The following is a 23,156-nucleotide window of genomic DNA, read 5'->3' as shown; positions in this document are numbered from 1 at the left end:
TTCTCCAATTCTTGAAAACAAAGATTCTAGCAACATATTGCCAACCACAAAGTGATCTGATCACATGCTTTTCTAACAAGATCATGGTTGTAAAGATGGAAAATGATAGTAAATGACACATGGGCTTCTCTCACAAACACAAGAGGAGATAAAGTGCTCTCCAGGTCCTTTACTATAAGCCTCGAGTATGATTGTCTTTAAGAGCAAGGATGTAATTATGACTCCAGCTGACACAATGAATGTGATTCTGCTTCTTAAGCAAAATGAAAATCCTTTTGTCAGAACCCACGTAGGCCAGCAGTAAACATCAAATTCTCTTCCCTGATGCATTTCAGGAAGAGAAAGAAGAGAAAATAATTAGATGTCCTTGAAAAAGGGGGATGCAGAGAGCAATTTTACTGGTAGATATTAAAGCTCAGCATAATTTTATGCTATTGCCTCAATTACTTATTCAGTAAAACATCATTCTGACAAAATATTTTGAAAAAAATCCTACAAATTATGATAGTAAAGTAGTAGAATAGAGCCTTTTTTTAAGTTCTAAGAATAAAGGAAGAGAATTCATCTGTAAAGAAGTAAGAAGATAAAAAATGTTACTGTAAAAGAAATTTTAAAATGGGAGGAAAGTTGTTTTATAATCAAAGGGAGGAAAAGTGAGAAAAAACCGAGGAGTAAAATTTAAGGATAAAAAATGTAAATGAAAACCATCTGCATAATAAAGATGATGGTAAATTTAAAGACAAAAATATTTTAATTATTTGTGTGCAAACATTTTTGAGATGCATACATAGTTTTTTTCCATAGTATGCACTGTCCATGATTTTTTGAAGATTACTCCTGTATGATATGCAAAGGAGTAAAGAGATGAACTGTTGAATTCAGATAAAGCTATAGATTCATTGGGAAAATACTTAAAATGGAAGTAAAATATATGCTTATACGATACTAAAAAAACAGCAATAATGCACATTCTAAAAGGGATAACAGGGGCTGGTGCTATGGCATAGTAGATTAAGCCTCCTCCTGTGGGGCTAGCATCCCGTATGGGCACTGGTTTCTGTCCCGGCTGCTGCTCTTCTGATCCAGCTCTCTGCTTATGGCCTGGGAAAGCAGTGGAAGATGGCCAAACTCCTTGGGTCCCTTCACTCATGTGGGAGATCCAGAGTAAGCTCCTGGCTCCTGGATTCCGGTCAGCTCAGCTCCAGCCATTGCAGCCATTTGAAGAGTGAACCAGCGGGGTGGGAGACCTCTCTCTCTGTCTCTCCCTCTCTATCTTTGTAAACTCTGCTTCTCAAATAAATAAATAAATCTTAATTTTAAAAAGTCAGGTTTTTTTTCAGTGCTGTTAGTTGCATATTCTGTTTGATCTGTATCTGTGGCCTTGATTTCTGACACAGGAATGTTTTACCTCTCTTAGTAAGGAATGTTTTATATGTCCATCACTGAGATGCCTTCAAAATGTAACAAACTAAGGATAGGTTATTGTAGCCAGAAATGACTGAATGCTCCTACCTCTTGAAGATAGATGCTACAAGGATATAAATCAAATCATTTTCTTGATCTTTCAGTATGAAGTAAAGCAGTTTGCACCAGTTTCCTCTTTGAAAGGAATGCCATACAGGTACATGTATTTTCACTCACGAGCTAGTATGCATCAGATACTAGAACAAAATATCTTAGAATGGGTAATTTATGAGCAACGGAATTTTATTTCTTATATTTCTGAAGTCTGGGAAATCTAATATCAAGGTGCAGGCAGATTCAGTGTCTGGGGAAGGCTTCCTCTGTTTCAGAGAGGGTACTTGTGGCTGTGTCATCAGGTAGCTGAAGGAGAGAAGAACAAGGGAGGCAAATTCAGTTCCTCAAGCTCTCAACAGTGCAAATACCTTCCATGGAACAGGAGCCCTCATGGCCTCCCCAACTACCAAAGTCCTCATCTCTCACTACCACTTTAGCGTTTAAGTTCCAACAAAGAAATTATGAAAGAATACATATTCAAACCTTACCCTTGGCCTAAGTGTACATGAATATGCAATTGTTTGACAAAATGCCAAACTGTTGAAGCAGTGGTGGGAAGCTTATGTTTAAGATACTTCTGGACTCTTCAATGACAGTGTCAGGCAAGGAGCAAGGTTTGTGCAGGTGGTGGTTAGGCAGAAAAGTAGAATCCCCATAGATAAGATTCCTATAGATAGGATTTAAGCGTGTGCTTCAGAATTAACAAAAGGAAAGATCCAAGAGCCAAAACCAGGACCAGAGAAAAGCTGCTGAAGGAGGAAAGGTGCTTGAAATAGTCAAGAGCCTAGGTGTCAGAGCAAGATGTCCAACCTCAAGGGATATGCGAAGTTCTGACATGAATGCTCTCCTCCATCTGCTTGGCTTGTTAATAGCTCTGAGAGTAGTCTAGAATGAGGTACAGGTTTCTGGATTTTAAAATGTAAATATAAAAAATTGTTTGTATTCATTAATTGTGCCTTTATTTCCTCATCTTTTAATCACAAAAAAAATCCTACTACTATAGAGTATACATAATCATTGAAGGACTTTTAAAAAGGATATTTTTTATTTAAATGAAAGGGACAAATTTCATGTATTTCATACAAACAGTTCTAAGAGCATGATGATACTTTCCACCCTACTATCCCTCACTCCACTCTCTTTCTTCTTATTTTTCTTTTAATTTTTATAGTGACATACTTTATTTTCCTTACTGTGTACTATACATATCAGGAACTGGGACAACTGTCTGCCAAAAAAACTGGTACACATTTCTACTTCTTTAAATTTGATTTTTCCCTATATGCTTTATAATACATTCCTCAGTGGAGTTAGTCTAGGTCACTATATTTCATCTATAACACCCAGTTCTCAATAAAGCTGTTTCCAAAATAATCAAACCACATCCATTTCATCTTTCTGAAGCAACACAGTTGTGCCAGCATTTTGTTTATATTCTCTTTTATCCAGTGGCCCTGAATTTACTCGGGTTAAAATTATTTTGTTAATCCATGTTTACAAGTATAGGTAGATGTCATATCCCCTGACAGACTTTGTTCACTCTACTTCATAAAATTTGAGATATTTTAATCCTTTCTAATTAATCAATCTATTCTCCCTCTTAATCTTTTATATTGCTTTTTTGGCGAGCTCCTGCTTTTCATTTATTTATGTCTTTTCAGGAATGGAATATCTATATGTGAATGATTTCAAACAGGTAAGCTCACAACAAAGATTAAGGCAAATCATTATTTTCATGTTTGTCTAACGACAAAACCTGCACAAATAACAAAATGTTTATCTATATTAGCCAATCTTCAACATTTCACTATATAATCATTACATAGCATAGTATATCTGCAAAGCATCAACATTTATCTTTTATATATATTTACCTCTTTTTCATCTATTTGCTTAACTTCTTGGAATTTTTTAAATCCTCCAATACATCCCTCTGAGATCATGTCAGATGCCTATATTCTAAAATAATTATTGCCTCTGAAATTCATGAAGTATTGGTCTCATTCTTGTTAGTATCAATAATATTGTTTATACTACTGTAAAAATTCAAAGTTGTAATAATTGGCAGGAAGTTACACAATGGATGGAAATGATGCTGGATAAATTCCCTTTTTAAGAAATGGGAGTCCTGGGACTGGTGCTGTGGCATGGTAGGCAAAGGCTCCGCCTGTGGCATTGGCTTCCCACATGGGTGCGAGTTCGTATCCAAGGTGCTCCTCTTCTGATCCAGCTCTCTGCTTATGGCCTGGAAAAGCAGCAGAAGATGGTCCAAGTGCTTGGGCCCCTGCACCCATGTACGAGACCTGGAAGAAGCTCTTGGCTCCTGGCTTCGGATTGGCTCAGGTCTGGCCATTGGGGCCATTTGAGGAATGAACCTTCAGACAGAAGACCTCTCTCTGTGTCTCTCCCTCTCTCTGTCTGTAAGTCTCCCTCTCAAATAAATAAATAAAATCTTAAAAAAAAGGGAATCCTTTTATGAATGAAAATTGTCTAAAAAACATCACTTTATAAAAAATAAACCATTTTAAATCAAAAGATGAATTCTGTAATAATGATATGGAGGTTTTAACCCACATTTTTGCATTTTTATGGAATTATATTCATATAATTATTTTAACACATCAGTTCCTAGGTTATGACAAAGGAGAAGGGGCATTAATATCAGAGGGCATTCCAAGGCTCCATTATGATAAGTTGATGTCAATGAATTATCAGTTTGGCAGTTGAGATCAGATCTAGCTCAGACATGCAATTTAATTTTATATTAGAGTCTGGTTATTTGTTAAATTGATAGTTAATAAACACTTATCACCTTGATGATGTGTGAAACAAAATTAAACCTTTGTTTGGAGGAAAAATGTTCGCTTTTGTTAACAAGTCACTCTAGGGGGCCAGCACTGTGGCATAGCGGGTTAAGCCACTGCCTAGATGCTGGCATTCCATATGGGCACCAGTTGGAGTCCCGGCTGTCCTTTCCAATCTAGCCCCCTGCTACTGTGCCTAGTAAAGTAGCGGAGGATGGCCCAAGTGCTTGGGACCCTGCTATACACGTGGGAAACTGGGAAAAAGCTACTGGTTCCTGGCTTTGGCCTAGCCCAGCCTTGACTATTGTAGCCATTTTGGGGAGTGAACCTGCAGATGGCAGATGTCCTCTCTCTCTATCTTTCCCTCTAAAGTCTCTATGTAACTCCACCTTTCAAATAAATTAAAAAAAAAAAAAATCTATGATTACCACCCAACATTGGAAGAAAAAATTCTAACAGAATGTCAAATAATTTATTTATTTGAGAGACAGAGTTCCACCAACTGTTTCAGTCCCCCAAATGCCCATAACAAGGGCTGGACCAGAACAAACAGGAACCTAGAGCTCAATCTGTGTCTCTTACATGAGTGGCAGGGACCCAGTTACTTGAGTCTCACTGGCTGACTCCCAGGGTATTCATTAGCAGGAAGCTTAGGTCAGAAACAGAGCCAGAACTTGAACCCATGCCCTGTGATTTGCCATGTAGGCATCTCAACTTGTAGTTTAACCACTGTGCCAAATGCTCTCCCTAAAACATTATATATATATAAAATCTAGAAAAAGTTGGCTCTCAAAATAAGATGGAAATCAAATTAGGGTACTCAGGAAAAATCATAAATACCCTGGAAAATGGTAGAGAGGTTGGGTTAGGTTAGGAGTTAATGAAGAACAAGAGAGATCATCTCCAGGTCAGTTTGTGGTCCTGGCCACAGCTTCAGAGACAACATTCATGATGCTTAGAAAACTCTACGGGGAAGATCTGAGTAACACCATTTTTAATTTTCACTGCAATTTTTCATGGTATATGCTCTAAAAACTACAAAGTAGCACAATATTGCCATCAGTGAAGGCTGATAGTCATATAGACCTGAAATGAAATGAGAAAGAACCAACCTCTAACTGTTTCTGATGGAATCTTGAGGCTTCATGAAGCTATCTTGGTGAAGGAAGATATCCCATATCACTCCTTGTCGATGTGTCCCTAATCAAAGTACTGCAGGAAATGAATATATTACCAAAACCTCTAGGATATGTTGCATTTTTCTTGAGAAAAGAAAGGACATAAAAAGGACATAAAAAGAATGACAAATCATGCTGGAACAAACAAATATTCCTATGTAAAAAGAATCTTGTCCTTTTCCTTATGCTGCATACAAAATTAATATATAAAAGATCATTGACTTAAATTTAAGTGATTTTAAGCTTTTAATAAAAGCTTAAAAGTAATTAAGATAAGATTGTTTTAGATAGGTTTTGTTGTTTTTGTTATGACTCCAAGTTTGTTGATATTTTATTTTGCAGTACCTATTCATTCATTAATATCACCTATTTTATTTCCTTTGCAGTATTCTATAGATCTAAAAGTTTTATTTGGGTGTTCTTCTCTTTTTCTAAGATTTATTTATTTACTTGAAAGAGTTACACAGAGAAAGGAGAGGCAGAGAGAAAGAGAGGTCTTCCATCTGATGGTTCACTCCCCAACTGGCAACAGATGGAGCCGCGCCGATCTGAAGCCAGGAGCCAGGAGCTTTTTATGGGTCTCCCATGTGGGTGCAGGGGCCCAAGGACATGGACCATCTTCTACTGCTTTCCCAGGCCATAGCATAGAGCTGGATTGGAAGTGGAGCAGCTGGGTCTCGAACTGGTGTCCCTAAAGAATGCTGACGCTTCAAGCCAGGGCATTAACCCGCTGTGCCACAGTGCCAGCCCCTGGTGTTCTTATATTATTGTATTGCTCCTTCTCATGCCCATGCCTACAATTTCAAAATCATACGTAATAGATTTATGAAAGCTGCCTTAATGCCATTGTCTACTTTTCAATGTTTCTTTTCCTATGAATTGTTTTTCTCCTCAATAAAGATAACATTTTTCTACTTAAAAGCATGCCTGAAAAATTTTGATTAGATGCTAGTCATTGTAATTTGTAATTTTATGGTAGAGTTCTTTGTTTTGTTTTGTAGATTTCTTTTAATATTATTATGCTTGTCTGCTACCTGGATGTATATAAGTAATTTGGAAGCAATCTAATATTTTCTAGGTTTGATATTAAGGTTTTGTTTTTGTTTTTGTTTTTGTTTTTGTTTTTGTTTTTTTTTTTTTTTTTTTTGACAGGCAGAGTTAGACAGTGACAGAGAGAGAGACAGAGAAAAAGGTCTTCCTTTGCCATTGGTTCACCCTCCAATGGCCGCCGCAGCCCGCGCACCGCAGCCGGCGCGCTGCGGCCGGTGCACCGCGCTGATCCAATGGCAGGAGCCAGGTACTTATCCTGGTCTCCTCATGGGGTGCAGGGCCCAAGCACTTGGGCCATCCTCCACTGCACTCCCGGGCCACAGCAGAGAGCTGGCCTGGAAGATGGGCAACCAGGACAGAATCCGGCGCCCTGACTGGAACTAGAACCCGGGGTGCCAGCACCGCAAGGCAGAGGATTAGCCTAGTGAGCCGTGGCGCAGTATCATTTTTAAGTGAAAGAAAAACAAAAATCATGAACATAAATCTTCTCTAAGATAATCCCAACAATAACAAAACAAAGAGAGCTATTAATCACTACTGAAATGTGGTCATTCCATACTTTTAGGAATTACACCAACGATTTAATGCTTGATATTTAATTACTTGGTAGAACTCCTAAAACAAAGGAAAACCTTGCATATGGGTTATTTTTCTCTGCAGCGGAATGAATTGAGATTTACTTTGCAAGTAAAATTTTACTTTGTAAGTCTTTCATAGATGAAGAATCAGGCCTCTCAGTGTCTTAATCTATAATTTAACTAGTTGAAGTATTCAATCCATTATTTGTTCTATGTTTAGATTTTAATTTTGAAAACTTTGCTATCTAGTTGGGAAAAGTTAGTAATTTATAAATATATAAAATCTCTGTCTCTTTCAGTCACTTTCTTTCATACACACACACACACACACACACACACACAAACATACACATGTTTAATTAACCGAAGAAGTTTTAACTGCATGATCAAAGCTTTCACAACTTTTCTGCATGTTTTTCTAACGAAGGATATATCTACAAGTTTAAACAAGTTGTTACAGTATTAACTGTAATCTGAATTTTAGTTTGTTCCTCAAGGACATTGATAAAACAAAATGATGCACATTATTTATTAAGTGAGTATATATAACTATTAAACATTCCAATGATTTTTAAAATGTAGATAGATTTCCGCATGCATTAAGTTTGAAAAACACTAAGTATCAGGATATGGAGTCTATTTTCTTATTGTCAATTATATTTGAAAATTGCACAGTTATCTGTAAATCTGTAGTTAACTGTGGACAGTTAAGAATAAGGTAAATAAGTCTTACATATTAAAATATTACCTAAAAAGACAAATATCATTTGTTTTCTTTAGTATGTGGTAGTTATTGTAGAATACAAAAAACACTTGTAAAGGAATGAAACTGACATGTTTTGATTTGATTATTGTTTTTTTTTTCTATTTTTATTGTTGAACATTATGGCTATTCGTGAATTAAGCCTGTGCTTATAAGGTAAACTGAAATTATGTTATCGCAAAGATTACAGGGAAGAAAAAGGAATAAAGGAGGGGGGCTAGAGGGAGGGAGAGGAAGGGAGAGTAACATGGTTATCTTCTTAGAATTGCTTCCATGAAATATATGAAATCTGATATCTTTATATTAAGAAAAAAGTGCTAAAAATAATGTTAAAAATTACTTATCGAGGGTAACATTTCCAAAAGTACTGTTTGAAAATATTTTTTCACTCAGTAAGCAACAAAGGAAAGCAAAAATTCCTTTATTAATTTGCACTCAATTGGTTGTAAAAATCCTTAAGTGGCTCATAGGCTGGTCCAGAGCATAATAAAAGGAACACATGTTCAGAATTACCTCCAATTTTGTATTAATGCATTGTTATGAGCCATTTGTTTTCGAAAAATATTTTTAATAATACTCTGTGGTTCATAATACCAGAAAAGACACACTCATCTCATGCTTCTAGAATCACACAATCATTTAATCACACATTTTGGATGGTTCCATAGACTGGTAATACACTTTTTATATTGGAAGAACACTACTGAAAACTGGAATTTTAGCAGTGCACTAGAAAAGTTAATTTAGACTATTATTACAATGTTGTGTTTCTTTTTTATTTCTTTCTTTTTTTTTTTTTTTTTGACAGGCAGAGTGGACAATGAGAGAGAGAGACAGAGAGAAAGGTCTTCCTTTTCCGTTAGTTTACCCCCCCCCAAGTGGCCACTGCGGCCGGCGCACCGTGCTGATCTGAAGCCAGGAGCCAGGTGCTTCTCCTGGTCTCCCATGCAGGTTTAGGGCCCAAGCACTTGGGCCATGCTCCACTGTACTCCTGGGCCAAAGAAGAGAGCTGGACTGGAAGAGGTGCAATGGGGACAGAATCCGGCACCCCGACAGGGACCAGAACTCGGTGTGCCAGCACCGCAGGCGGAGGATTAGCCTATTGAGCCATGGCGCCAGCCTACAATGTTGTATTTCTGTTTATATATATTTAATGCAGAGAGTCCATTTCCTAACTTGATGTGTTATGTCTTGTTTTCAAGAAGCAAAGTACATTGAATATTTCAGGGTGTGTATGATTGTATGTGGCATAGGCTTATCTGTACCCTGTGTCTCATATTTGTCTTAGTACATGTCTTAGTACATGTGGACTGAAATAATAGTTGTTTCATGTACATGAAATAAAATGGATAGTATAGAAAGAGTAGAAACATTTCTTACAGTTTCAGAGGTTGGGAAGTCTGAGATTGAGCTGGCCTTGATGTCTGGTAAGGACTTGCTTCTGCTTCTTCCATGGTACCTTCTTGCCAAGTCTCCATATAGTAAAAGAGGCAAACTAACTTCTTCTTGTTTCTTTTATATGGACACTATCACCTCCACAAGTCCCCACCTGTCAATACTTTTACATGGATGATAAGAGCTGGGATCTCCATCCAGGTTTCCCAAGTGGGTCACAGAGACTAAAGTTCTTGGGCCATCTTTCACTGACTTTCCGGGTGCTTTAGCTCAAAGTTGGATCAGAACACCCTGGACTCAAATAAGCACTCCAATATGAGATACAGGCATCGCAAGTGGCAGCTTAACACACTTGGATGCCAATTCCAACCCCTCTTCTAGTGTTTTATTGCACTGGTTGAGAATCATTTTATAATCAATATTATATAGGTTCAAATATGTGAAATAACTATGCATACAGTCTTGCTTTCTCATCATATATACATAAATATATATGGAGAGAAAAAGAGAAAGAGAAATAAAACAATTATATAATTTTTAAAATAATTCAATGTAAATAACATATGTAAGTATGTTATAGAAATACAATTTTAAATTTATTATAGAAATGAAAAATAGTTATTTCACAAGAAGAAAGTAAAAATAGAAAACTTTACAAGTAAAAACATAACTATAACATTGTTGGCATATTTTGATAATAGATTTTTAAAAATATCTCTGTGTATATTATGTCATCTTTTAGAAATAATGGGGCTTGACATAAGCTAAATGTATAGGAAATAAACCAAAAAAAGGAAGCATAAAATAATATTAAAATCACCTTTTTTGTATTATAGGTCAACAGAAAAATGAGTAATCTAAACATTCTTTTTCACCAATTGCAAATACAAAGCCTGGGAAGAATCATTGAATACTACTTTGAGAATTCTGGAAATTAAAATTAACCAATTAATTCTGCATAAAAAATAGACTAAGATGATAAAGAAGTAATACACAAAAATAAAAATGCAGCTGCTGCTATGCATATGAAATTACTTGTAGTCAAACTGCATCGGGGGATGGACATTTGGTGCGGTGGTTAGGGTGCCTCATGAGATGCCCACATCTGAGACTGGAGTGCCTGACATCACATCCTGCTTCCACTTCCAATCCAGCTTACTCTAAATGCGCTCCCTGGTCACTGTCAACCATGCTGGAGACCTGAATTGATTTCTGGGCTCCTGGTTTTGGCTTCTCCCAGCCCCTGATGTTGTGAGCATTTGGAAAGCGAACCAGTAGATGGAAGATCTTTCTCTTTTTGCTTTTCAAACAAATGAAAAAAATTACTAGTTTTAAAATAATTAATATGGGGCCTGTGCTGTGGTGTTAACGCCCTGGACTGAAGCATCAGCATCCCATATGGGCACCAGTTCGAGTCCTGGCTGCTACACTTCTGATCCAGCTCTCTGCTATGGCCTGGGAAAGCAGTAGAAGATGACCCAAGTGTTTGGGCCCCTGCACTCGTGTGGAAGACCCGGAAGAAGCTCCTGGCTTCTGATAGGCACAGCTCTGGCTGTTGCAGCCAATTGGGGAGTGAACCATCGGATGGAAGATTCACTCTCTCTCTCTCTCTCTCTTTCTGCCTCTCCTCTCTGTGTAACTCTGACTTTCAAATAAATAAATCTTTTAAAAAATTAATATTAGGAAAATGAAAATTGCAGTAAAATGAGATTTTTTTTTCATATTTGACTAGTCACATCTTTAAAAGTTCATGATTTTAAATATTCCCAAGAGTGTGAAGAATTATAGCTAACTTTGACCATCAGTGAGATCTATGCATTACAATATATTTTGGTTTGAGCAATTACACAGAAACTGCCCATATTTAATACCTGCTTCTTCACTATTTCTCCTGTTAGAAAATTCTCCTATAACAATATCCACAAATGGGGCAAATACTTATGTAAGAGTTAAATAATAAGCATATATTATGACCATTATTGAAAACCAACTAAATGCCTCAGTGTCAAATTATTTGAATTAATTCATTTATTCCTTAAAAATGAATCTATGAAGTAAATATAATCATGTGCATTTTAAAGATTAATAAATTTTCTTAAATATTTATTCTTATTTATTTGAAAGGAAGAGATACAGAGAAAGAGAGAGAGGGAGGGAGGGAGAGGGATCTTCCATCCTGTGATTCATTCTCCAAATGGCCACAATGGCTAGGAGCTTCTTCAAGAACTCCCACATGAGGAAAAAAAAAAAAAAAAAAAAAAAAAAAAAAAAAAACCTAAATGAAAGATCTCCACGAGTGAGATCCCAGTGGAAAGAATGGGTCATCAAAGAAGGAGGTACCTTTCTCTGAAGGGAGGAGAGAACTTCCACTTTGACCATGGCCTTGTCTAAATATGATCAGAGTCAGTGAACTCAGGGGGCTTCCTTAGCCTTGGCAGCTCATGACAAGAGCCTAGGGTGATTACTGATGCCATAAACAAGAGTGTCAATTTGTTAAGTCAACAACAGGAGTCACTGTGCACTTACTCCTCATGTAGGATCTTTGTCCTTAGTGTGCTGTACATTGAGTATTTTTCACTTTATGTTTCTGTGTGGGAGCAAACTGTTGAAATCTTTACTTAATGTATGCTAAACTGATCTTCTGTATATAAAGAGAATCGAAAATGAATCTTGATGTGAATGGAAGGGGAGAGGGAGTGGATAAGGGGAGGGTTGCATGTGGGAGGGACATTATGGGGGGGAAGCCATTGTAATCCATATTCTGTACTTTGGAAATTTATATTCATTAAATAAAAGTTAAAACAAACAAACAAACCTAAAAAAAGAAACAAAGAAACATACAGTATTAACTTTACATAATCATCTTAAGTTTATCTTTTTTGTAGATACAAATTCCAAGTACTAAATAGTATTCTGCTATATGGATATATGTACAACACTTTGTTTATCCATTCACATGTTGGTAGAATTTGTATTATTTCTAGTATTGGATAGGACAAATAAATCTTTAGGAACATGTATGTTCAAAAAAAAAAAAAAAAAAAAAGATCTCCCACATGGGCCCAGGGGCCCAGGCACTTGGGCTGTCTTCTGTTTCTTTCCCAGATGAGTTAACAGGGAGTTGGATCAGAAGCAGAGGAGCAGGAAACCTACTTGGTGCCCATATGGGATGACAGTATTGCAGGTGGAGGCTTTACCTGCTATGCCACCCTACAAAGGTTAATAAATTAAAGAGAGACAAATAAATTTGGTTTAGATAATTCAGGAATATGTGTTGAAATTAATTCCAAAGTAGACTTTCAGAAATTTTTTACCATGAGAATATGAATTAGCAAAAAGAAATCACAACTAGATTATACATATTGGTGTTAAGAACTAACACATATAAGCTTTAAAATATGCTAATAAAGGAACAAAATTAATATGTTGGAAAATATATGCAAAGTATTATTTCACTGATGTATTAGCAGTAAGTATATTTATACTTGTATATCTGTACCTGTCTCTGTAGAGAGAGCAGTATTGAAGACACTTCAAACATTTCATGGAAAACATAATTTAAAATCAGTTTATCTTGATGCCCAAAATTTAAAAAGCCATGAATTATTTTCATAATATCCATTTTAATGAATTTTTAAAGACCCCTAGTATGTATGAATTTTAAACATCTTGCACCAAAATGAGCTCATCTTCTTATTTTCTATGATCTCTTTGAAGTATCCTCACATATTAATTCTTAAATATCTATATATAAATGCATAGAAAGGTACTGAAACATATGTTTCACACTATTGAATTTGTTATCTTGTGAAGAGTCTAGGTTAATGTTTGTTGTGACTTTTATTCTACATATTTCTATACCTTTTTCTTATAATAATGATCAATACAAAGCTTTTATATGTAAAACAAGTCACATATAATATACAATTTAAAATATTATATTATTACCAAAATCCTGAAGATAAGCCTACATATTTAATCACAATCTGTTATTTTTCATTATAACACTGGATTTGATCTTCAAACTGCTATATTTATTTATATATATATACATATATATATACACACACACATACATACACACCCTTTACAGATTGGTTGAAGACATAAATTCAGCAAAAATTTATAAAGTAAATAATAAATATCAAAATACCTAAAACAAATGCCATTAAGAGAAAAGGAACGTAAAATCACATACTAAAAGCAATGTATATTCTTTGATTTCAAATAACACTATTCGAAGGAGCTATTATTATAGGATTATTGATCCTTTCCTGCCTTGCTAACATCCAGATTTTTCCTCTTTGTCAGCTTTCCTAGAAATATTTATGCAACAAATTTATGGGAGAATGTGTTATATACTGTAGTAGATGAAGCTTCTCAATATCGAGACCAAGTTATAACTGACCACATCCACAGGGAATGTAAGCACAAGAGGATATAAGACAACTGACCGCATGCCTTACACAGGCAACATACAAAACCTTAAGTTATCCCGGAGCTGGTTTCTTCATTCAGGTTCTCCTTAGTCTATGTCTCAGCCTTAGTCTATGGTGATAGCCTAGGAACCCTTTAGAAGTCACTAGGTCTTCACTATGTGTCATCAAGCATCCTTTGTTTGTGACTCCATTCTCTTAAAGCTAAACTAACTTGATATTTAGTGAGATTATTGATGCCCATGACCAAAAAAACAGAGATGTGGCAAGTATTTAAACTAAACTAATAAAAAGAAAAAGTAATTCAAAATTTGATGATTCGGAAAAAAAAAAAATTAAAGACAGAAGAATCTCCTTATGTATTACAATGAACTTTACTTGTGCCCTGTATCAAAAAAAAAAAAAAAATACATAGGAACTGTGAAAGAGGGAAGGGGGACTTTATGCAAGACGAATGTGATAGAGGTGAAGGCTATGGCAATAGACCACGGAGACTGAACTGAACGCTGCCGAAGCATGAGTTTTAAATGCTGAGAGAGCTCATGGAAAAGTACCCGAGGAGAGAAAGCGGAAGGTTAGTCGATATGATTAAGTCATCTATATTTGCTAATTGGCTCTTAATTGAGGTTAGGCTGTTACCATCCCAGAGTCCGGAGATAGCGGCTCTATCTTTCTTAATGACTATACTTCAAAGGGATCACATACAGGTCCCGGAGAAAGACAAAAATTCTTGGGCTGCAAAGATGGTTCGCAGGCTGGGAGAAGATTTACATCTTAAAGGGTCGATTCAGTTTCCTCAAATAAATTCTCTTGGGAAAAGGGAGACTAGGTGCCTAGAGCCAGAAAGAAGCCTGTCTAAAAAGTGAGTCAATGAAGAGATTAAGATTGCCTTGGTTTCCTGTGACAGCAGAATAAAAAGTCAAAGACTAGGCAATCCCCCCAACCTTTTGTGTTCCAGAAAAGGGCATCCTGCAAAGACCATGCTAACCCATCACTCGTGGGTGCTCCCTTTCTCACCTATGACAAGACCAGACAGACTCCCCAAATCACCATTCTTCACTTCATCCACTTGCATGGTGAACTGCACTGTTTTTGTTGATCAATCAGAAAAAAATATGTTGTTAATCAAACTTTAGTGGAGCTTCTCTTCCCTTAAACCCTGAACCTGGCCTGCCCTCAGCCTGAGCCCAAACTGCAGACTTTCTTAAAAGGCCCCCTTGAGAACAGGCTGGGCTCTGGTTCGCTCTCCGATCCGCAGCTCCAGTAGGTCATCCGATTATTTCTAATCTTCTCAACATCTCCCTCTAAAATAAAAACCTTTTCTGCCAAAGCCCTGAGACACCTGCAAATATTTCGACACAGAATTAGCGACTATTGCCTATTGTAATAGTCCCTTTCCCTCTTTTCCAAGGATTCTTATGAATAAATCCCCGCCTTAATAAGTCTGGTTTGGGGGCCTAGCGCCATGGCACTGGCTTAAACCAGTGCCTGTGGAGCCTGCACCCCTCTGGGGCACCAGTTCAGGTCCTAGCTGCTCCATTTCCAATACAGCTAAATGCTCCTGGGACAATGGGCCAGGTCCTTCGGCTCCTGCACCTACATGGGAGATCCGGAAGAAGCCCCTGGCTCCTGGCTTCCAAATGGCCCAATCCAGGCTGATGAGACCATTTTGGGAAGTGAACCAGTGGAAGATCTCTTTCTGTCTCTTTCACTCTCTCTGTAACTCTGCCATTCAAATAAAAAAGTAAATAGGTAAATAAATAAAGTTAAAAAAAAAAAGTCTGGTTTGGTTCCTTACTTTAACACTGATTATATTTAGAATTCCAATTTCGATATATTTTCCACTTTCTCAATTTTTTTTCATAAATCCTCTTTGCTACTCCACTTGTGCAGATATAGCTGTTGACATTAATGGACTACCCAGGCACACGTGGTCTTTGTTATAATGAGATCACAAGACTTATTTTTTATTAAATTCAGAATGTTTTCCATAAATAACCAACATAAGCAAATGGAATTTAGAAACAGACCTCAATTTGAAACTAAGTACAATTTTTAAATAAAAGAACTGTTGAAACATCATATTTAAAAGAGGATATTTTATATGTATTTGTGATTACAATCAATGAACAGGGTGGGAATTTCTGCATAGCAGATAAGGCTCCAAAATCCCAAATCAGGGTGCCAGGAATCGGGGTCCTGGCTTCCTCCTGATGTGCATCATGTGAGGCAGGAGGTGGTGGTCCAAACAGATGGGATGCTGCCACCCATGAGGCAGACACAGACTGAGTTCTAGACTTCTGTATTTGCCTGACCCCAGCCTCAGCTATTCCAAGTATCTGGGGTATGAACAAGCAGATGGGAGATTCTCTCTCTCTCTCTCTCTCTCTCTCTCTCTTTCTCTCTTTCTCTCTTTCTCTCTTTCTCTCTCTCTCTCTCTCTACCATTCAAATAAAGAAGTTCAAATATTGAAAAGTCAATGAGTATCTGAAAATAGCAAGAAAGAATTTTAGTGTTTTATTACTTAAAATTCAACAAATAACTTACAAATAAATTTTAAAAGATATATTTATTTATTTGAAAGGCAAAGTGATGGGGGTGGGATTAGTGAGAGAGAGAGGGAGAAAGGCGGGGGGGAGAGAGAGAGAGGGAGAGAGAGAGAATCTTCTATTTGCAGGTTCATTTACCAAATACTGGTGCTGAGCCAGGCTGAATCTGAAGCCTGGAACTTCAACGAGGTGGCAGGTGCCCAAATTTTGGGCCATCTTCTGCTGCCTTCGGAGACTCATTAGCTGGAATTCTGGATCAGAAGTGGAGGCAGTGTGGAAAGCAATGGTTCAACCACTCTTATCACAATTCTAGCTCCAACTTCTGACTAAATTTTAAATTGACTTTCCAGTTTTCCTAGTGTTGATAACTCCTCTTGCTCAAACACTAGCCTACAGGGTAAACTTGGTCCTGCTCATTTGGCCAAACAGATCTGAGAGCTAGTATTGACAACAATGCAATTGTTAATACCAAATTCATGTATCTCAATTCTGTGAGCTGCCTGGTACTCTACCATTTTACTTTCCTACTACTTGAAAACAATCCAAGGCTCGTATCTTCTCTCTGTTTCTTGTTCCCTTCTCCAATTCTTGAAAACAAAGATTCTAGCAACATATTGCCAACCACAAAGTGATCTGATCACATGCTTTTCTAACAAGATCATGGTTGTAAAGATGGAAAATGATAGTAAATGACACATGGGCTTCTCTCACAAACACAAGAGGAGATAAAGTGCTCTCCAGGTCCTTTACTATAAGCCTCGAGTATGATTGTCTTTAAGAGCAAGGATGTAATTATGACTCCAGCTGACACAATGAATGTGATTCTGCTTCTTAAGCAAAATGAAAATCCTTTTGTCAGAACCCACGTAGGCCAGCAGTAAACATCAAATTCTCTTCCCTGATGCATTTCAGGAAGAGAAAGAAGAGAAAATAATTAGATGTCCTTGAAAAAGGGGGATGCAGAGAGCAATTTTACTGGTAGATATTAAAGCTCAGCATAATTTTATGCTATTGCCTCAATTACTTATTCAGTAAAACATCATTCTGACAAAATATTTTGAAAAAAATCCTACAAATTATGATAGTAAAGTAGTAGAATAGAGCCTTTTTTTAAGTTCTAAGAATAAAGGAAGAGAATTCATCTGTAAAGAAGTAAGAAGATAAAAAATGTTACTGTAAAAGAAATTTTAAAATGGGAGGAAAGTTGTTTTATAATCAAAGGGAGGAAAAGTGAGAAAAAACCGAGGAGTAAAATTTAAGGATAAAAAATGTAAATGAAAACCATCTGCATAATAAAGATGATGGTAAATTTAAAGACAAAAATATTTTAATTATTTGTGTGCAAACATTTTTGAGATGCATACATAGTTTTTTTCCATAGTATGCACTGTCCATGATTTTTTGAAGATTACTCCTGTATGATATGCAAAGGAGTAAAGAGATGAACTGTTGAATTCAGATAAAGCTATAGATTCATTGGGAAAATACTTAAAATGGAAGTAAAATATATGCTTATACGATACTAAAAAAACAGCAATAATGCACATTCTAAAAGGGATAACAGGGGCTGGTGCTATGGCATAGTAGATTAAGCCTCCTCCTGTGGGGCTAGCATCCCGTATGGGCACTGGTTTCTGTCCCGGCTGCTGCTCTTCTGATCCAGCTCTCTGCTTATGGCCTGGGAAAGCAGTGGAAGATGGCCAAACTCCTTGGGTCCCTTCACTCATGTGGGAGATCCAGAGTAAGCTCCTGGCTCCTGGATTCCGGTCAGCTCAGCTCCAGCCATTGCAGCCATTTGAAGAGTGAACCAGCGGGGTGGGAGACCTCTCTCTCTGTCTCTCCCTCTCTATCTTTGTAAACTCTGCTTCTCAAATAAATAAATAAATCTTAATTTTAAAAAGTCAGGTTTTTTTTCAGTGCTGTTAGTTGCATATTCTGTTTGATCTGTATCTGTGGCCTTGATTTCTGACACAGGAATGTTTTACCTCTCTTAGTAAGGAATGTTTTATATGTCCATCACTGAGATGCCTTCAAAATGTAACAAACTAAGGATAGGTTATTGTAGCCAGAAATGACTGAATGCTCCTACCTCTTGAAGATAGATGCTACAAGGATATAAATCAAATCATTTTCTTGATCTTTCAGTATGAAGTAAAGCAGTTTGCACCAGTTTCCTCTTTGAAAGGAATGCCATACAGGTACATGTATTTTCACTCACGAGCTAGTATGCATCAGATACTAGAACAAAATATCTTAGAATGGGTAATTTATGAGCAACGGAATTTTATTTCTTATATTTCTGAAGTCTGGGAAATCTAATATCAAGGTGCAGGCAGATTCAGTGTCTGGGGAAGGCTTCCTCTGTTTCAGAGAGGGTACTTGTGGCTGTGTCATCAGGTAGCTGAAGGAGAGAAGAACAAGGGAGGCAAATTCAGTTCCTCAAGCTCTCAACAGTGCAAATACCTTCCATGGAACAGGAGCCCTCATGGCCTCCCCAACTACCAAAGTCCTCATCTCTCACTACCACTTTAGCGTTTAAGTTCCAACAAAGAAATTATGAAAGAATACATATTCAAACCTTACCCTTGGCCTAAGTGTACATGAATATGCAATTGTTTGACAAAATGCCAAACTGTTGAAGCAGTGGTGGGAAGCTTATGTTTAAGATACTTCTGGACTCTTCAATGACAGTGTCAGGCAAGGAGCAAGGTTTGTGCAGGTGGTGGTTAGGCAGAAAAGTAGAATCCCCATAGATAAGATTCCTATAGATAGGATTTAAGCGTGTGCTTCAGAATTAACAAAAGGAAAGATCCAAGAGCCAAAACCAGGACCAGAGAAAAGCTGCTGAAGGAGGAAAGGTGCTTGAAATAGTCAAGAGCCTAGGTGTCAGAGCAAGATGTCCAACCTCAAGGGATATGCGAAGTTCTGACATGAATGCTCTCCTCCATCTGCTTGGCTTGTTAATAGCTCTGAGAGTAGTCTAGAATGAGGTACAGGTTTCTGGATTTTAAAATGTAAATATAAAAAATTGTTTGTATTCATTAATTGTGCCTTTATTTCCTCATCTTTTAATCACAAAAAAAATCCTACTACTATAGAGTATACATAATCATTGAAGGACTTTTAAAAAGGATATTTTTTATTTAAATGAAAGGGACAAATTTCATGTATTTCATACAAACAGTTCTAAGAGCATGATGATACTTTCCACCCTACTATCCCTCACTCCACTCTCTTTCTTCTTATTTTTCTTTTAATTTTTATAGTGACATACTTTATTTTCCTTACTGTGTACTATACATATCAGGAACTGGGACAACTGTCTGCCAAAAAAACTGGTACACATTTCTACTTCTTTAAATTTGATTTTTCCCTATATGCTTTATAATACATTCCTCAGTGGAGTTAGTCTAGGTCACTATATTTCATCTATAACACCCAGTTCTCAATAAAGCTGTTTCCAAAATAATCAAACCACATCCATTTCATCTTTCTGAAGCAACACAGTTGTGCCAGCATTTTGTTTATATTCTCTTTTATCCAGTGGCCCTGAATTTACTCGGGTTAAAATTATTTTGTTAATCCATGTTTACAAGTATAGGTAGATGTCATATCCCCTGACAGACTTTGTTCACTCTACTTCATAAAATTTGAGATATTTTAATCCTTTCTAATTAATCAATCTATTCTCCCTCTTAATCTTTTATATTGCTTTTTTGGCGAGCTCCTGCTTTTCATTTATTTATGTCTTTTCAGGAATGGAATATCTATATGTGAATGATTTCAAACAGGTAAGCTCACAACAAAGATTAAGGCAAATCATTATTTTCATGTTTGTCTAACGACAAAACCTGCACAAATAACAAAATGTTTATCTATATTAGCCAATCTTCAACATTTCACTATATAATCATTACATAGCATAGTATATCTGCAAAGCATCAACATTTATCTTTTATATATATTTACCTCTTTTTCATCTATTTGCTTAACTTCTTGGAATTTTTTAAATCCTCCAATACATCCCTCTGAGATCATGTCAGATGCCTATATTCTAAAATAATTATTGCCTCTGAAATTCATGAAGTATTGGTCTCATTCTTGTTAGTATCAATAATATTGTTTATACTACTGTAAAAATTCAAAGTTGTAATAATTGGCAGGAAGTTACACAATGGATGGAAATGATGCTGGATAAATTCCCTTTTTAAGAAATGGGAGTCCTGGGACTGGTGCTGTGGCATGGTAGGCAAAGGCTCCGCCTGTGGCATTGGCTTCCCACATGGGTGCGAGTTCGTATCCAAGGTGCTCCTCTTCTGATCCAGCTCTCTGCTTATGGCCTGGAAAAGCAGCAGAAGATGGTCCAAGTGCTTGGGCCCCTGCACCCATGTACGAGACCTGGAAGAAGCTCTTGGCTCCTGGCTTCGGATTGGCTCAGGTCTGGCCATTGGGGCCATTTGAGGAATGAACCTTCAGACAGAAGACCTCTCTCTGTGTCTCTCCCTCTCTCTGTCTGTAAGTCTCCCTCTCAAATAAATAAATAAAATCTTAAAAAAAAGGGAATCCTTTTATGAATGAAAATTGTCTAAAAAACATCACTTTATAAAAAATAAACCATTTTAAATCAAAAGATGAATTCTGTAATAATGATATGGAGGTTTTAACCCACATTTTTGCATTTTTATGGAATTATATTCATATAATTATTTTAACACATCAGTTCCTAGGTTATGACAAAGGAGAAGGGGCATTAATATCAGAGGGCATTCCAAGGCTCCATTATGATAAGTTGATGTCAATGAATTATCAGTTTGGCAGTTGAGATCAGATCTAGCTCAGACATGCAATTTAATTTTATATTAGAGTCTGGTTATTTGTTAAATTGATAGTTAATAAACACTTATCACCTTGATGATGTGTGAAACAAAATTAAACCTTTGTTTGGAGGAAAAATGTTCGCTTTTGTTAACAAGTCACTCTAGGGGGCCAGCACTGTGGCATAGCGGGTTAAGCCACTGCCTAGATGCTGGCATTCCATATGGGCACCAGTTGGAGTCCCGGCTGTCCTTTCCAATCTAGCCCCCTGCTACTGTGCCTAGTAAAGTAGCGGAGGATGGCCCAAGTGCTTGGGACCCTGCTATACACGTGGGAAACTGGGAAAAAGCTACTGGTTCCTGGCTTTGGCCTAGCCCAGCCTTGACTATTGTAGCCATTTTGGGGAGTGAACCTGCAGATGGCAGATGTCCTCTCTCTCTATCTTTCCCTCTAAAGTCTCTATGTAACTCCACCTTTCAAATAAATTAAAAAAAAAAAAAATCTATGATTACCACCCAACATTGGAAGAAAAAATTCTAACAGAATGTCAAATAATTTATTTATTTGAGAGACAGAGTTCCACCAACTGTTTCAGTCCCCCAAATGCCCATAACAAGGGCTGGACCAGAACAAACAGGAACCTAGAGCTCAATCTGTGTCTCTTACATGAGTGGCAGGGACCCAGTTACTTGAGTCTCACTGGCTGACTCCCAGGGTATTCATTAGCAGGAAGCTTAGGTCAGAAACAGAGCCAGAACTTGAACCCATGCCCTGTGATTTGCCATGTAGGCATCTCAACTTGTAGTTTAACCACTGTGCCAAATGCTCTCCCTAAAACATTATATATATATAAAATCTAGAAAAAGTTGGCTCTCAAAATAAGATGGAAATCAAATTAGGGTACTCAGGAAAAATCATAAATACCCTGGAAAATGGTAGAGAGGTTGGGTTAGGTTAGGAGTTAATGAAGAACAAGAGAGATCATCTCCAGGTCAGTTTGTGGTCCTGGCCACAGCTTCAGAGACAACATTCATGATGCTTAGAAAACTCTACGGGGAAGATCTGAGTAACACCATTTTTAATTTTCACTGCAATTTTTCATGGTATATGCTCTAAAAACTACAAAGTAGCACAATATTGCCATCAGTGAAGGCTGATAGTCATATAGACCTGAAATGAAATGAGAAAGAACCAACCTCTAACTGTTTCTGATGGAATCTTGAGGCTTCATGAAGCTATCTTGGTGAAGGAAGATATCCCATATCACTCCTTGTCGATGTGTCCCTAATCAAAGTACTGCAGGAAATGAATATATTACCAAAACCTCTAGGATATGTTGCATTTTTCTTGAGAAAAGAAAGGACATAAAAAGAATGACAAAAGTCAGGATTTGGGTGATGCTGGTGTTCCCATATCAGAAATCCACAATTCTCCAATTCTCTCAGTAGCGAATTAAATTTCCCTAAATATTGAGGGCTGATGTTCTGCCAGTGGCAAGGCATGCATCTCGTATCAGAGTGCTGGTTCCAGTCCTTGCTACTCTCCTCTCTGTATAGCTTCCTGCTAATGTGCAGTGGAAGGCAGTGGAAGATGATCAAGAACTTGGAGCCCTTCTGCTGATGTGGGAGAAGAGGGTGGAATTCCTAGCTCCTGGCTTCAGACTGGCTTGGACCTGGCTGTTGCAGCCATTTGGGGAGTGAATCAGTGTATGGAAGATCTCTCTGTTGCTCTTGTTCCTTCTGTCTCTCCTTTTCTCTCTGCTCTGCTGTTCAAATAAATCTTTAAAAAAAAATTCCCTAAGTTGCACGAGAAGGTTCCAGGGACCCTGGAATTTGCTGATGCTTTTATTTATTAAGAAGCTCCTGCACTCCATTAGGATTATGTTACATTATGTAAATCATGGAAAATCATTTACAATTATACAGAAAACCATGGTTAACAATAACCTTCCTTAAAGCATAACAGTGAAGATTTACTTATAATGGGTAAGAATTACTTAACAATTCAAATACTCAGAAAGGTTTTTGCATTCCGCAGAATGAAACTACTGTTTAATTGCTGTTTATAGTG

The sequence above is a fragment of the Oryctolagus cuniculus genome, chromosome 6, assembly GCF_964237555.1.
Source record: "Oryctolagus cuniculus chromosome 6, mOryCun1.1, whole genome shotgun sequence".
Lineage (NCBI taxonomy): Eukaryota > Metazoa > Chordata > Mammalia > Lagomorpha > Leporidae > Oryctolagus > Oryctolagus cuniculus.
The sequence above is the reverse complement of the archived record's forward strand: the minus strand, read 5'-3'. Positions refer to the sequence as shown.